This window comes from Rutilus rutilus (genome assembly GCF_951802725.1).
Source record: "Rutilus rutilus genome assembly, chromosome: 13".
NCBI classification, from domain to species: domain Eukaryota; kingdom Metazoa; phylum Chordata; class Actinopteri; order Cypriniformes; family Leuciscidae; genus Rutilus; species Rutilus rutilus.
Window position 1 is genome coordinate 25,704,638 of NC_140218.1, and position 16,448 is coordinate 25,721,085.

The 16,448-nt window shown below is 38.0% G+C and overlaps 1 long non-coding RNA gene across 1 annotated transcript; it reads right to left on the reverse strand.

Moving 5' to 3' along the window:
- Positions 1 to 5,431: 5,431 nt before the first annotated feature.
- On the reverse strand, positions 5,432 to 9,597 carry LOC311301949. The gene is made up of 6 exons (XR_014629527.1): positions 9,525 to 9,597; positions 9,370 to 9,442; positions 8,759 to 8,773; positions 8,568 to 8,666; positions 8,223 to 8,346; positions 5,432 to 5,822 (listed from the first exon to the last, which is right to left on the reverse strand). It is a non-coding gene; the product is annotated as an uncharacterized lncRNA (long non-coding RNA).
- Between the last annotated feature and the right edge of the window lie 6,851 nt (positions 9,598 to 16,448).

Genomic DNA, 16,448 nt, shown 5'->3' on the forward strand with positions numbered 1-16,448 from the left:
CCAAGTGGCACAGTTCCACCGCTTTTTTTATGTGTTCTCAGAGTGAGCCAATACATGAGTGTGTCAAATTGTGAGAAATGTATGAGAGCATAAAAAATGACCCATGGGTGACTTTGATTGGATTTGTTTGCCACTCACTATAAAAACTTTGACATTTTGTGCATTATCATATAGCCAACGACCTATGTTTGCAAACTTCCTACGGTGATTTCGTCTCGATTGTTCTAACGGTTTCGAAGATATTGGCAAATGTTTTTTAAGTGCTAATTTACAACATTGCGCCATTTACAATCATAAGGCAAAACCGTCATAGCAGAAATTTCCTCTAAATAGGCACCTCTTGAAATCGTTGGCGTTCTTATTATTCTTCTTCTGTTTCTTCTTCTTCTTCTTCTTCCGTATGGAAGTCTATTGCAGCCCATAGAACCGCTTGCGGGAAAGTTATGAAATTTGGCACACTGATGGAGAACAGTCAGAACAGTCTCCATAGCAAATTTGGAGTTTCTAACTCAATCCCTCTAGCGCCACCAACTGTCCAAAGTTTCAGTAATGTTTATGCTAATACCTTTTGAACCGTAAAGGCTAGAAACTATATGATGGTTGAAATTTCCGTTATAGCGCCACCTAGTGGTGAAAAAAACTATTCACATGCATATAACTTTGGATTTGGTTGACTTATTTTCACGGGAGTCATCTCCTTACATTCCTGAATCCTTGCCGAGTCTAACAATACCAAACATTCTAGGTTTTGCCTTATGGTTATTCAGGGCATCATGCCGAATCGAATGATATCCAATTTTTCCATATCGACCATGTTAGGCGTCGGCCATTTTTAATTTTGTACCAAAATGAACGCATAAACATATTGTTACGAAACTCGGTACGGGTCATCAATACGATGCCCCGAAGGAGCCTGATAAGTTTCGAACCAGCGCCACCTAGTGGTAAAATTTAATTCTCAAATGCTTATAACCCTGGGTATGGTTGACCTATTTTCACGGGAGTAATCTCCATAGATTCCTGAATCCTTGCCGAGTCCAACAATACCAAACATGCTAGGTTTTGCCTTACGGTTTGTGTAACGTTGTGATTTAGCGCTTAAAAAAAAACATTTGCCAATATCTTTGAAACCGTTAGACCGATCGAGACAAAACCACCATAGGAAGTTCGAAAACATAGGTCGTTGGCTATACACTAATGGCCAAATGTCAAAATAATTATAGTGGCAAGAAAATGCAAACAAAGTCAGGTGTGGGTCATTTATATATATGTAAATTTCTATAACTCCAAAACGAAATTAGATATTTTCACCAAATCTGACATGTATGGGCTCATTATGAGTACACATAAAAAAAAAAAATGTTAGGATTGTGCCTCTTGTTGGCGCTATAATAGAACAAAACATGAAATTGCCATTGACATCAATACAGTATTGTGATATAAAATGCTATACTTAACGAATGCATTGATGTAACATTATGAAACTCAGTATGTGCCATCAGCACCATGCCCTGAAGGTACTCAAAAGATTGAGACAGCGCCACCTTTTGGTCAAAAGTTATAACAACATTTCCAACAATGCTAATAACTTTTGAATAAATCTGCCTATTGTAATGACACTGGTCTTAATAGATTCCTTGGGTCACGCCGAGAACATATATACCAAGTTTGCCGTATTTGGCCGAACTTCCTGTCCGCCATCTTGATTTTCATTCAATACCTACTTTTTCGAACTCCTCCTAGATCGTTTGTCAGATTTTCAACAAAATCGAATCGTATCATCTCCTGACTGTACCGACTAAAAGTTATGGATTTCGTGTTGATAGACAAAACCGTTTTCATATACCGCAGCAGCAAAGTTGAGACATGATGCCAAAAGGACTATTCAGGCTTTATCTCTGCAGTGCCTTGTAGAGTCTCTGCAGAGTATGTGTGCAGTGACATATTGACACCAAACACTGTATGTGTCATTGTCACTTCACTCTGACCACATCAAATCAATTTCATAACTACACCACCTATTGGTCAAAAGTGATTATCCATTAAATCATATTTTTAGTTACTGTATATATTATTATTCAGCCATTTTACCTAAATTCATCTTAAAATCCTTTCTGCAGTTGGTCTGACACTCCCAGCCATGTTGGCATGTCTTATCGTCTTCTTGTGCTTGGCCCCGATAATTGCTGCTTGCAGCTATATTTTTTATTGTGTTCAGTTTCTGTTTGCCTGTATTCCTTTGATCCAGATCATCTTATTCACCTGTACCTCGTAAATGATCTCATTAGCTCCTTTGTTTGCCCTTGTACTTAAGCCCTCAGTTTCTGTCAGTTATTTAGATGGGCTGAGGACCATCTTCTGTACACCGTCTGTAAGAACAGTCGACCTTTAGTTTTTGGAATATTCATATCTGGTGAGCTGGAGCGATTCCATGCTCAATGCTTGCTTATGGATCTTGAGAGAGAAATTCCAGGACAAGAACACCCAAGACCCCGGAGTGGAGCCCAAATCTAGATTATAAAACCTCACAAACGTGTGCGGGGAGGACCAGCCTGCCACATCAAATAAATCTTGAAGGGAGACTCCCGATAGCAAATCTTTTGTAGCAGCCATACTCCTGGTGCAATGGGCCCGGACAGCCATAGATGAAGGCTGGTTGACCGACTCATATGCATGAGAGAGAGCCTCAACTATCCACTTGCTCATCCTGTGCTTAGATGCTGGGGAGCCTTTCCCGGGTAACCCAAAGCAAACAAACAACTGGCCAGTTTTTCGCCACAAGAGAACTCTTTGGACGTATGCATCTAATGCCCTGACTGGGCAAAGCAGATTTAGCTTCTCCTGATCTGATGTCCGAAAGGGGGGAGGACAGAAAGCCTGCAGCACAATAGGCCCCACCACATTAGTGGGGACCTTAGGGACATATCCCGGTCTAGGGTGGAGAAAGCCAAGCTTACCAAGATACTTGGCCAACTAATTATTTTGAGAGACGCAATGGCAAGAAGGAACACAGTTTTGAGAGTGCAATTTTTTTTTGTTCTGGAACCTCTTCAATAGTCTCAAAGGGAGCCATTGAAAGGCCTTCCAATACAATGGCCAAATCCCAAGCCAGCACTCTAGTGCTCACTGCAGGCCTCAGCCTCAAGGTGCCATGGAGGAAACAAGTCACCAGTGGGTTTCTCGGAGGAAACGAGTCACCAACAACAACCTTGGTTGAGAGACCTGAGTCTATGAGCTGGGGCTAAGTCCACAGCTTCCATAACTTTGGACAAGGGTGAAAGATTGTGCCCCCTGCTTTGGACAGAAGGTCCCTCCTGACCGGAATCACCCAAGACACAGAAGCCAGTGCTGTTTGGTCTGGGTCTGCTTTATAGCTTCCAAATTTTGACGTCACCTGTCTATGATGTTCTGTCATGCCATTGGACTGATATGTTTATGCCCTAAATTAATACATGATTAACTAACTGTATTTTTCTATGTACATTTCTGAAATGCACTTTCTGTAAAGCTGCTTTGAAACAGTACTGTGAAAAGCGCTATACAAATTTGATATATACAAATATACAAATTTGAATTGAATTTCACATGTGCTTCACGACCCAATTGATGCATCGTGATGCAGAGGTGTAAAGTCTAGGGGTCAGAAAGTAAAAGTCCTGCCATATGTTTATTCCACCCATGAACTCAGCCAGCTGAATTCACTAACGCCCGTTTCACACATACTCCGTTTGCAGTGCGTATGAGGTGTGTATTTTTTTCCGTACCCATGTTAACAGGTTAGAGCTTTCACACTGCACGCGGTTGCAGCCCGTCGATCCGTTCCATTTGCGGTGCGTGTACAGCAGTGCAGCGATCATTTCCGCACCGAGTCTATTTTTCCTGTGCTGCAAACACTGAATTAAAGAGACAGCGCATGTTTCGTGGTCAAAATGAACACAGATTGACCTGAAAATGTAGTAATTTCACCATATATGCGTTTATTTAAATAAAATGTAGTAATCTCACCATAAATGCATCTAATTATATACTACTATTTTTCACAGTCATCTTTTTACTTTTAGAAGACCGGGGTAAATCAAGGAAAACTACAATTTACTTCAACAAGGCGACATAATGAACAACACTCGTCTCATTCGTGGAGGTGGAAAAACAAGTTATTTGTGACATGCAAGATTTATCATATAAAGATTTAAATTATGCAAAAGAAAGGGTATGAGTCTGCTGTTTTTGTCAATTTTAAGTTTTAATTTAAAATGTATGCGATTTTAATATAAGTACATGGTTAAATATTTTACCACTTGCTTGAGCAACTTAAAATATAATTATATAGAAGTAATGAATTGAATAATACGTTGTTTAAATTGTGTTTAAACGTGAATACGTCTATTAAAGAGTGTATGTGTACAAAGAGAATCGCAATGCTGACAAAACTTTTTTTAAATAAAAGTTGCTGATAACTTCTGGATTTGAAATACAAATAGTGAGTATGTGTTTGTGGTACAGCCGTGGATCAGTTACGCACTGCAAACGCAGCATAAGTGAAAGCACTATAGCGCATGCTGCTCCTGCACCGTATACACACCGCAACACGGACTAATTAGCAAATCCAGGTGATTGGAACAAAATACTGAGGAGGACTTTTACTTTCTGAACCTTGACTTCACTTGTAGCATTTAAATGATTGATTCCAGTTTTTAGTGGTATATTTTTTATTTATTTCAACAATATGAAAATGATTTTGGTGATTCAGCGGTTTTAGCAGCCATAACATCAAAATAATTATCGGTTTATATCAGAATTGTAATATCGATGCATCCCTAGTGCAAATCAAATATTTGAATAACACAACTGTGATTGTACAACTCAGCTCACCCACTTTAACGTAACAGGAGGTATAAACTGAGCCATTACACTGCAACCACACCGCCAAAGCATGCCCATCATCTCTTCTATTTTCTTATTTCTTATCCTTCTAAAAACTAATTTGCACTCTGTGCAGTATGGTTAGGCCTCTGTAGACCCCTCTATTTTAGGTTGAAAATGGAGGCAGCTAGCAAATTTAAATGTTAATATCTGAGCCAGTGCTCCCAAAAGCACTGGAAACAACAGCAAAGAAAGATGATTACACTGTAAAGAGGTTGCTGTAAATTTTACAGTAACTTACTGGCAGCTGGATGCCAGTAAGTTACTGTAAAATGTTTTACAGTATTATTACTGTATTTTCACTTAACAGTATACTGTACCATTTACTGTAATTGCATTTACAGTATTATTACTGTATTTTCACTTACAGTATACTGTATCATTTACTGTATTATTACCGTATTTTCATTTACAGTATTAGTATTGTTTTTTTTTTTTTTTTTTTTTCTCATCATTTAAATTTTCTTTTTTTAATTTATGTTTACCCCACCCCCCAGAAAATCACACATTTGTCCTTATAATATTCTTTTTAATCGTTGAACATTTTGTTTTAGAAGTACAAATTACAAATCTTGACCTTTAGGAGCCACTAGCTGAAGAAAAAAAAGGGCAACATCTCCAAAGTCCATAGAATTAATCTCCTGGTGACCATTTGTATCTGTAGCATGGCAAAAACGTACACACACTGAAAAGCAAAACAGGCCTTAAAACAATAAAATACAGTCAAAGTCAGTGTTGTGTTGTTACATTTCAGTAATTTTGCCAGTCAAAGTTGACAAGCTCTCTGATGAGAAACACTGAGGGTTTCAGGCTGATGCTTTTCTTTGGACCTTTCCAGATTTCCATCTGATCTGTGCCTTTGGTGTTTGGTGCCATCAGGGTTGACTCTCAGAATGAACCTGCAAACACAAGCAGGGAAAAATATATAATTTTTTCAGACCGGTGTTGGCAGAATTTTCCCTAACCCTCAAACTTGATGCTGCATGTACTTTGGCGTTAATAAAAGCACTACATCTGATTCTGAATCCACCTACAGTAGTGGTGGGGGAAAAATCGATTCTGTTCAGTGTCGCGATATTTTGCGCACGCAATTATATTGATACAGTAGCGCAAAGTATTACAATAAAGGTTATAAGGCTGTGACGGTGGCAGTTTTTTTTACCACTGCGGTGGTAATGGACCAACTACCTGCAGTGGTTCGGGGGTTATTATGAAAATTTAATAAAAAAAAAATTAGTTTATTCGAGCAAAAAAGTCTTTATTTGAGCAATTCCGTCAAAGAAGCAACACAAAGCCTGTAAAGCATTCAAATACATATCAGTAAATATTAGAAACTTACATAATAGAAAAGTTAAATCTATATATATAAAAAAAAAAACTTTCGTTTAATACTTCCACACAAAGACACGTGATTCCACATGAAGCCATACCGCTCTGTGCTTTGAGAGGGATGTGGGACACGAGGAGGAAAGAGACCATCGATCTATTTTCTGATATCTTCATGTTTTCTACTTGTTGTAAAAGGTATGAAAAGTGAATTTAATCTTCCACAAGGGCAAGACATTAGCCTGGGTGCCAGCCCGAACCCCGCCCACAATATTTTTTGGTCGGGAAGTTCGGTCTGGACTCGCTCCGTTGAGGAGCTATTATGCCCGAACAAAAATTGTTCGGACCAATCAAATTGTCAGGGCGGGCTTTATACGATGATGGACAGATAAGCAACGGTAACGTCATCATCCACGTCATCAACGAGCGCTTGGGTTGAATTCAAATGACTGCCGCTGAAGAATTGAGATTTCACGAGTTCACGCTTACAAATAAGTCAGATAGAATAAATGCATATTTGGCGTGCTGTCTGAGGAGAGGCTTCGGGCTCGGTATTCGGCCCGAACCCAAAGTACTCCCCCCGTATTCCTGGCTGTGGAAGAACAAGCCAAGAGTGAGTGCAGGGATGCTGAAAACTGTCATGTTAGGTGAGTTGACCGAGTGAATAAATATATGCTTTCCTCTCATGCTGATAGACGGTTGATTGGATTGATTATTTGAATGTGCTCCTCCTGAAATTTGTTTATAAAACATCATGTGTAGATTCCGCCATCGCGTCTGTTATAGAAGATATCGACAGCGCATTAATTTTAAAAGAGGAACAGAGAACCGCGATCGGAAACATGAATGAAAAACATACGTCACTTACTCCGTTGCTCTGATTGGTTGTAGGTCTATCCAATTGACTGCAGAGGAATTTTTTTTCCTGGTTCGGTTGAAACACGCCCCATAATCAAAGCTCAATGGAGAAGTATCAGACTCACATTCTGACTAGAATTGAGTATGACGACGTCAGGCTAGCAAGACATTTAAGCTATGTTTGAAATTGCGCTGCCAAAGAGAGCGAAACTAAAAATCAAATAAACTTGACGCGCCGTACATGTCTAATAACAAGCAAAAACTGTGTTGAAATGAATCTGACGTGCAAGTAAAAATGTAGGCTATCTGTCCTACAACGTTTTTCTACTTTACCACTGTAAAGAATGTGAATGTAATAGGCCTAAATAAAAGCGAACCAAGGAAGAAACGTTTATAATCCCCTTCGAAAATCGAGACGTAAGTGAAGATTTTGGGAAAAAAACAAGGTATTACATGCAGGGATGAGTCACAATTTTTGGATATTCGATTAGTTTATTTAATTATAGTATTATAGTATATCGAATAGGTTGTGTAATTATTCTCTAAAATAAAATCTCCATGTTTTTGGTGCTAATGCGGTGGTGACGCGTTCATATAATTACGTTCTGTAATAAGGTCCTGTGTCCTGAATGTTCAAGGACAAAGTTTTTGCACTAGCCTCCAGTAAATGTGTAGAAGATGTTCACAGATTTAATGTGACATTTGAAGTGAGTTAAGCAGTCTTATTTTTTGTAATGTCTTTGATTAATATGGGGGACATGAATCACAATATATCGCAGAATCGAATCGCAATACTTGCTGTATCGCAATGTTAGGAAGCGCAATAATATTGAATTGTGGCCCAAATATCGCAATACTATCGAATCATCAAATTTTTGCCAATTTCCACCCCTAACCTACAGGGATGGTATTACCCCATAATACATTACATTAAAATCATTAAAGCTTCATTCTTTTTCAATACATTCCTGTAGCTTAGATTTCCAGGGAATGGATAATTTAAATTAAACTTAATACAATGTAAGTTGCTTTGGATAAAAGTGACTTCCAAATGCATGCATGTAAATGTAATGTAATGTAAAAAAATATATATGTATATATATATTTTGGTTTACCTGATTCTGCATTCGACAAAATAGACAGCTAATGCTGAAGAGTCGTCTGTTAGCAGTTGTAACTGGATGATGATTCTGCCCTTCATTGTCAGCATCCATGTTTTTGCTTTGAGAACAGACTCTCCTGAAACAGACAAAGTCACAGCAGCCTTTTAGTGTTATAGTTTACAGAAAAAACTAAAAAACAATAAGTTAACAGAACTTATTACTAACAACAATAACATGTGGGGTGAAGATGAGGTAAGATATGATGTTGTATGGTGTTTATAGTTTTTAATCAATTAAACAACATTAAAAATATTAGTTAGCAAAACTTTGCTATATTGATAATGGTATATTGCTAACCCTTTCCTCCTCCTTCTCCTCTTCCTCCTCCAACGTCAACCCGTTCTGTGTATTAGTGGAGAGTGTCAGCAGTGATGTACAGTCCAGAGGGAATGGCCGCTGCAAATTCAAAATAAAGAACAGAAAAGAACATGTTTGCCTGCTTAACTAATGCATACTTCAGCTAATTTAGTTGATGTCATCTTACTCACCTGTAGATGTTATCACTATTACGAAGGCAATCACAAAAAAGACTCCGACATTTCAGACGACATAATTCAGACCACAAACATGAAAATAAAACAAAAGATGAAATTAACAATAATAATGGTGTTGGATAAAGGGTTAGTTTACTCAAAATTGTAAATTCTGTCACCATTTACTCACCCTCAACTTGTTCATAACTTCCATTAAATTATTTAATGTGCTGTATACAAAAGAAGATATTTTAAAGAACATGAGCAACCAAACAGTTACTGGTCCCCATTGACATCCAAAGTATTTTTTTCTATTATAGAAGTCCATGCGGACCAGCCACTATTTACCAACATTATTCAAAATATCTTATTTTATGTTCAGACGAAAGAACTTCATGCAGGTTTAGAACACGTTGTGGGCGAGTAAATGATGACATAGACTACATAATTTTCTGTTTAAGGTGTACTACGTTATCCCTTTAACTTAGTTTTTACTCAGTATTTACGTTGTACATCTGCCAAAAAGTTGTGAAAGAGGAGACAGAACATACCAAAGTTATTATGCTTCTCTGTTTAATAAGTTTACTTCGGCTAATTTAGGTGAAGTTGACCATAACGTTACATACCAGTTGATGTTGTCACAATGAAAAGGCTCCAACACACTCCATCGTTGCAGATGGCATTATCCAGATCACAAACCTGAAAATAAATCATATAGGCCTACGTGAAAATATTGTTTAAAACCCGCACTTTAACAAGGGTTTCGTCTATCTCACTTTACCTCAGTATTTCACGTTGAGTTCGCTGTTAGCTCGGTTAACGTTACCGACGACGACTCCGCCCGCCTGATGAGCTAACTTGCGTTAAAGAGGCAGAGGAACACACAACCATTATTTTTTTATAGTTTTAACTAAAGAATATTTCGGCTAATATAGGTGAACTTAAGTTACTCACCAGTTAATATTATCACCGTGACAGCGACCCGGCCGACAGTCAGGAAAAAAGACAGTAATAAAGGCACCAAAAAAACATTCCGACGACAGTCAGGAAAAAAAGGCACTAAAACCATTCAGACGAAAACAAAACGATACATCATGTTAGTTTGCTGTTAACATAAGTAAAAACATTTGAAAATGTTTGTTTTACATAAAATATAAATTATATACTAACCTTTTTGGTGAGTTACATGATCTTTTGTCCGTGCATTAACTGCCACTTCACCCCTCAAAAAAACACTTGAAAAGAAATCCCTTTTGCCATTGGTCAGTTTTTCGCGGGCAAGTTCACTACTGTAAATTGATTTACAGTAGTGAAGAATTACAGTAGTGACCCTATATTTTCCCATAATCCTTTGCTGTTTACTGTAACATACTGTATACATATTTTACAGTATCTTACTGTACATATTACAGTAAAATACTGTTCAAATTACAGAAATCCGTTACAGTGTACTTTAAAGGGATAGTTCACCCAAAAATGAAAATTCTGTCATCCTTTACTCACCCTCAAGTTGTTTCAAACCTGTAAGAATTTCTTTTTTCTGCTGAACACAAAAGAAGATATTTTGAAAAATGTCTGTAACCAAACAGTTGATGGGCCCCATTGACTTCCATAGTATTTTTATTTTATTTTTTTCCTACTATGGAAGTCAATGGGGCCCATCAACTGTTTGGTTACAGACATTTTTCAAAATATCTTCTTTTGTGTTCAGCAGAAAAAATAAATTCTTACAGGTTTGAAACAACTTGAGGGTGAGTAAATGATGACAGAATTTTCATTTTTGGGTGAACTATCCCTTTAATACCCCAACTCAAACTTTAAAGGTTATTTTTCGGTTTGATATTACCAGCGGGGATGTCGATACATGATTTCTCCTTGTGTGGCTTTTCCTAAGTATTTAAATATCATGTTGGAGATTAACTAGATAAAAATCGATGAAAACTGCAGTCTTGCTGTCTGCCAGGTTTTGCAGGCATCAGGGTGCTAGATCAATGTCAGCAGCTCCAGCTCGAGAGTCTGGAAAATAAACTGCTTGATAAAATATACTATTTCAATTGATTCAGCTTTCAACCACAAGAATGCATTAGAGGGACATACTGTACAGTGGGGTCCACATTTAAACCTGTAAATAAATTTGGCACTGTAAGTCACTAATCAAATAAGTCAATTTGTGACATTGATCATGTGATTCTGTGTACAGACAGTCAGATCAAGATTAATCATGATGATGATTTCTGCTTCTATCGATTAAGAATAATTGTATTGCATCTTGCATCAGTAACAAGTCTCCACAAGCTTTTAAGCTTCACAGATTTCAAGAGTTCAAAATTCCCCAATCTAAGCTTTTCTTTTAAGGGCAGGATAGTTGAAACATTTTTTGTTTTGTAAAAAAAAAAAAAAACATTGTTCTTATAAAAAGTATTGTTTTGCAGTGTGTACTTTGATTCAAACACCTTTAACTTTATTTTTTTTATTATTCTCAGGTTAGGCATTTTTAATGACTTACAATTCGGTCAGAAGACTTCTCTGTATATGTACTTGTTCAAAGTCTTTAAAAACACTATAAATCAAGCCTTGGTATAGGTTTTTGTAATCAATTAAACTCCTTTTCTTGTCCTAAGCCCTGGGCTTCTTGTCTTCAGATTGGGGTTTCTTGTCCTCAGCTCTGGGCGTCTAGGCATCGGGGGTTTAACGGCGTATCCGTATCCAAAGAGGCAATCAGCTCATATTCTTTCCTAATTGAGTGTTAGATGATGATAAAGGTAATCTAAGTTAAGTTATGTCTTAGTATTAGATGTGAAAATCATCTGAGACTTTACTCACCACTCCCCCTCCAAAAAGACATCAGCAGGAGCGAATGACTCACTGACACATTGGCTCAGTGGGGTGCATCAGCGCAAACCACAAACAAACAAAATGGATGCCTAGCCTACATCATTTTAGGTGTATACTTTGTGTAGGTCTTATTAGCTTGTCACTAATAAGACAGTTTTGAACATTAAAGCATGCTTACTAAGGCAATCTACTCTTTATTTCCTCAGGAGACAAACTCCTCCGCCTCTGAAACAAGATAAAGCTCTTCTCTCTCTACTGGATTACAATAGACATCATAGTGCAAAACAGCTCCCACTGTGTCAGGTTAAACTCTATAGATGGTCAAAAACATCCTCAGGGAAACATTCTCAACAGTGATTACAAACAATTGGTTTGTTTCTCAGAGCAACTCTGGGGACCCATGGACAGGTTTTGTTTTCCCAGCCAACTAAATCTAATTGAGCCAACGAAGAGCTTAATAAGTGCTTAAATCAGGTGCAAGCAGTAAACTTAAACTAAATAACATGTCTTGTGCCTGTAGGTCATAACCTGGCAACAAAGTGACAAGAGACTGAGCTGCATTTGGGTACTTACATGAACAAGCCCCCCAAAAAATTCACTATTTTTCCTTGTGAATCAATAAAGTCCTGCAGTGTGACAAATATTATAGTTAATATTATAGTGTATTCAATATAGTCTACTCAAGTCATAAAAACTGAGGGGCAAATTCAGTCAAAAAATACAGTTTGTCTTCCTCCCCAATTACATTCCGTCCAGTTTAACTACAATTAACTACCACAATTACCTATTATCATATATTTTGCCAGATATTGATAACCCAACCATCATTTTCATATTATGGCTGATAACCATTAAAGGGGACCAATTATGCTCCTTTTTGCACTTTTCAGTCTCAGAATGTGTCTCAAAAGTTTCAGCTCAAATTTCCACACAAATAATTTATTCCATCATCATGTTACAGCTCATGCCTCAGATACTCTGCCAACCACGAACAACATCTGTTTGTTTATGATTATCATCTCTATCGCGGTTACGCTCATGTGACATTGCAGTTCTTCGTCATCATGCAATTTTATTATTTAATCAGTTTAAACTTCTGATATGCAGTTTCCTGAGTTCACACAAGCGTACCCAAAAATGCCAGCTGTCACATGGCAATTGTGATCACTAAACAAAGTTCTCTTTCACATCATATTGCTTAACCTGTCAAATACACACAAAGTTCAAATAAATTACAGTCGGTTATGTCTGTGAATGTAAACAGAAGGGAAATAAATCACATGTGAGATATTGTATCCCAGACTCAATATCAGAGCACATGAAACATATGTGTGCTGAAGCTGAGGACAGTTTAGCAAGTTGCCACCTGTTGTCTGAATACAAATAGAAAAGTGCACTCCTGTGGGAGTGAGATCTGTAGATGACACAAGCTACCTCTTCCCTTTCCCTGTCATGGTAATTTTATAACTGAGCAGTATCTCTGTCTGACAGGTGTGGTATGGCCCGAAACTGAAAGATATTCTGGAGAAGATGACTGATGGGGAGAGGGAATGAGAGGGACAGATGCCAAGGTGTGTCAGACCATACCACGAGATCCAATCAAACTCAGTCACTTGGCTCAGCACCGCAACCATCTGACTGGTAAACATGAATACTCAGTCAAACAACTTATGCCTCCAATCCCACATGTATTTTAAAACTGGTCCCTCTCATTTTCACTCTTGTTAATGCACCAGAAGAAAACAGAAGAGCTCAGATGTTTCTCTAAGTAAAACATATGCAGTTACAGAAATATAATAAAAAATATATATAAATGTAGGCCTATAAGTGTACATATTTTAGGATAAATTCATATAAGAAAAAACTACAAACCAAAATTTGGTTAAAATAAATTGGCAAACCTGTTAGCCAATCTGACAGTCTTCATTCTTTTTTGTAACTTTTTTTCTGCTTAATCTTGATGTTAATTTAATGTTTATTGTTAGAAAATTACACAATCTTTTAATAAATCAGTTATTAAACTACACCTGCACCTCATCATCACAATCATCACTCCAACTATTTAAGGACTCTCTTCACCACTGTCCACGGTCTAGTCTCGTTGGTTGGAAAGAGGACTACTCACCTTGCCTTCCACGATCTCCCTGACTTCTCCAGCGTTCCCCGTCTCCAGTGTTCTTGCATATCATCTCTCCATGTCTCCATCGATCCACCAACCTTCCCTGTAAGAAGACACATTCCTTTCACTGCCAGCACACCACTCTCCAATCCAGCACTGCACTTCCCACTCACCTGCTTCCCATTCACCATGCAGCCCTGTTGTTGTCAAGCTTCCTGTTCGCATTCATCTCTGTCTTATGAGTCTGATTCCGTAACACATAAAGCCGATTACCACGCTTTAGAAGAATTTATGCAAGACAATGTCGGCCTGGTGGGAGTTTTTCACTGTGATAAAAAGAAGACTTGCAATTTGCCATAGGAATGTAAAATTAATTTTAAAAGTTAAGGAATCTTTAACTGTTTCAAAGCAGGCTACATTTAGTAAATGATTTTAAAGATCTAGATGTTTCCTTGCCGTTTCCTTGTTTTCTGCAGTTAAAGGGATAGTTCACTTAGAAATTAATTTTTGATATGTTTTAGCTTACCTCAAGGGCATCCACGATGTAGGTGTCTTTGTTTCCGCAGTAGTTTCAATTTTGATATTTTTAGGTCAAACCGTTCTTGTCTGTCAGTCATATAATGCAGGTCTATGGTCACTGGCTCAAAACACAAGCACAGAGTCCAAATTAAAACAATTCCCCATCGTCCAAATGAAACAATTCCCCATCATAAGTACACATTGATGGCCTAAGACACGAAACGAGTGGTTTGTGTGAGAAAACGAACAGTATTTATATCGTTGTTATCTCTTGAAAACAGCACACGTCCAAATGATCTGACGGCGCGGGCGGGTATAGATATATACATAGATGTCGCCTTGGCTACTGCAGTTCATTGGAACGAAACCGTAGCCAAGCGACATCTAGTGTATATACTATACCCGCCCGCTGGCGGGTATAGATGTATACACTAGATGTCGCCTTCGCTACTGCAGTTCATTGGAACGAAACCGTAGCCACGGCGACATCTATGTATATATCTATACCCGCCCGCGCCGTCAGATCATTTGGACGTGTGCTGTTTTCAAGAGATAACAACGATATAAATACTGTTCGTTTTCTCACACAAACCGCTCGTTTCGTGTCTTAGGCCATCAATGTGTACTTATGATGGGGAATTGTTTCATTTGGACGATGGGGAATTGTTTCATTTGGACGATGGGGAATTGTTTTAATTTGGACTCTGTGCTTGTGTTTTGAGCCAGTGACCATAGACCTGCATTATCTGACAGACAGACTGACAGACAAGAACGGTTTGACCTAAAAATATCAAAATTGAAACTACTGCGGAAACAAAGACACCTACATCTTGGATGCCCTTGAGGTAAGCTAAAACATATCAAAAATTAATTTCAAAGTGAACTATCCCTTTAAGGTTTTAAAGTAAAAGCAGTTGTCTAATGTTTGCCTTTTGTTTTTGTAATCAGGCTCTGAAAATGTATATCAAGATTTAGATTTATCTACCAGTATTTTAGTTATCAGCTTCCAAATATATATTAAAAAAATCGGTTATCGGTATCAGCCAGAATTTCCATATCATAAAATTTCCACATGGCCTTGCTACACAAACACTAGGGCATTATTATGTTGTTGCTCAGGTCAAAAGCCCAACCGCAAGTCTCTTCTGGTCCCTAGATATGCCTTGAATCCTTCTAATGTACATCTTTGGGATTTTATTGTCAACTAGCCAAAACCACTTTTCTAGAAAAGTAAGAGCACACCTCTCCCTAACAATCCACTTAATTTGAGGTATCATTCATGTCCATGTGGGACGCATTTACAATAATCCCTTAACACAGCAATACCAGGTCCCAAATAACAACTGAAAACAATGACCTTATTAAACACATCAATTCACGCACACATTTCATTTAAAATTCAGTATCAATATGAGTTGTGCAGTTGCACTACAAAAACAAATAAAATAGATATTAAAACAGAATAGATAGTGTCTTGTCCTTGTTGGCCATGACGTGTAAAGTGCTTTTTGCGGAGCTGGTCGACAGAAAAATAAAACGTTATGAGTAATTGTGAGGCAGGCCATAAATCACCAGATACCGCTGCACATGCACAGACACAGTACACAAACACACAAGACTAAAAAAAAAAAAAAAAAAACGCAACAAAAGCACAACCAGCATTGTCTTTTTGCACTGTGGGGGTTTTTATGCACTGAAGCCATTAGATTTATTTATAAGACATGCACTATATACAAGTAAGCACAGACACAGACGGATGCAAGGTGAGTCACAAGGTCTGTTTATGAGTGTTTTTACGTGTGTCCCTCGCAGGGGGTGCCAGAGGTTTGTCCTTTACCGGAGCTTTCATCAAAAGTAAGAGACATTCGAAAGTATTAAAGCCATCCATCATCCATGGACAAACACGCAGAGTTTGAGACCGTCCAAAATGGAGAGTATGTAACAATCTACAAAGCAAACTATAGAAGAAGACTTCAAGGGAAATCTGAAAAGCCACCATTTACTTCAGAAACACAAACACACACTGTCCAACTGAACTCTTTTTGTGAGAGAGCATTTAATGTTTTATAGCCAGCTCTCTTGACAGTGTGTGATGTTATTGCATGTCACTTATCAAAGCTAAACTGAGATAGACCAAAGGGCTCCAATAAATAGACTGTCTCCTAGCAACACCTTGACTGGTGACTTTCCTTCTCTCGCAGGTTCACCCTCAGTCCGACACTAGTGGATGAC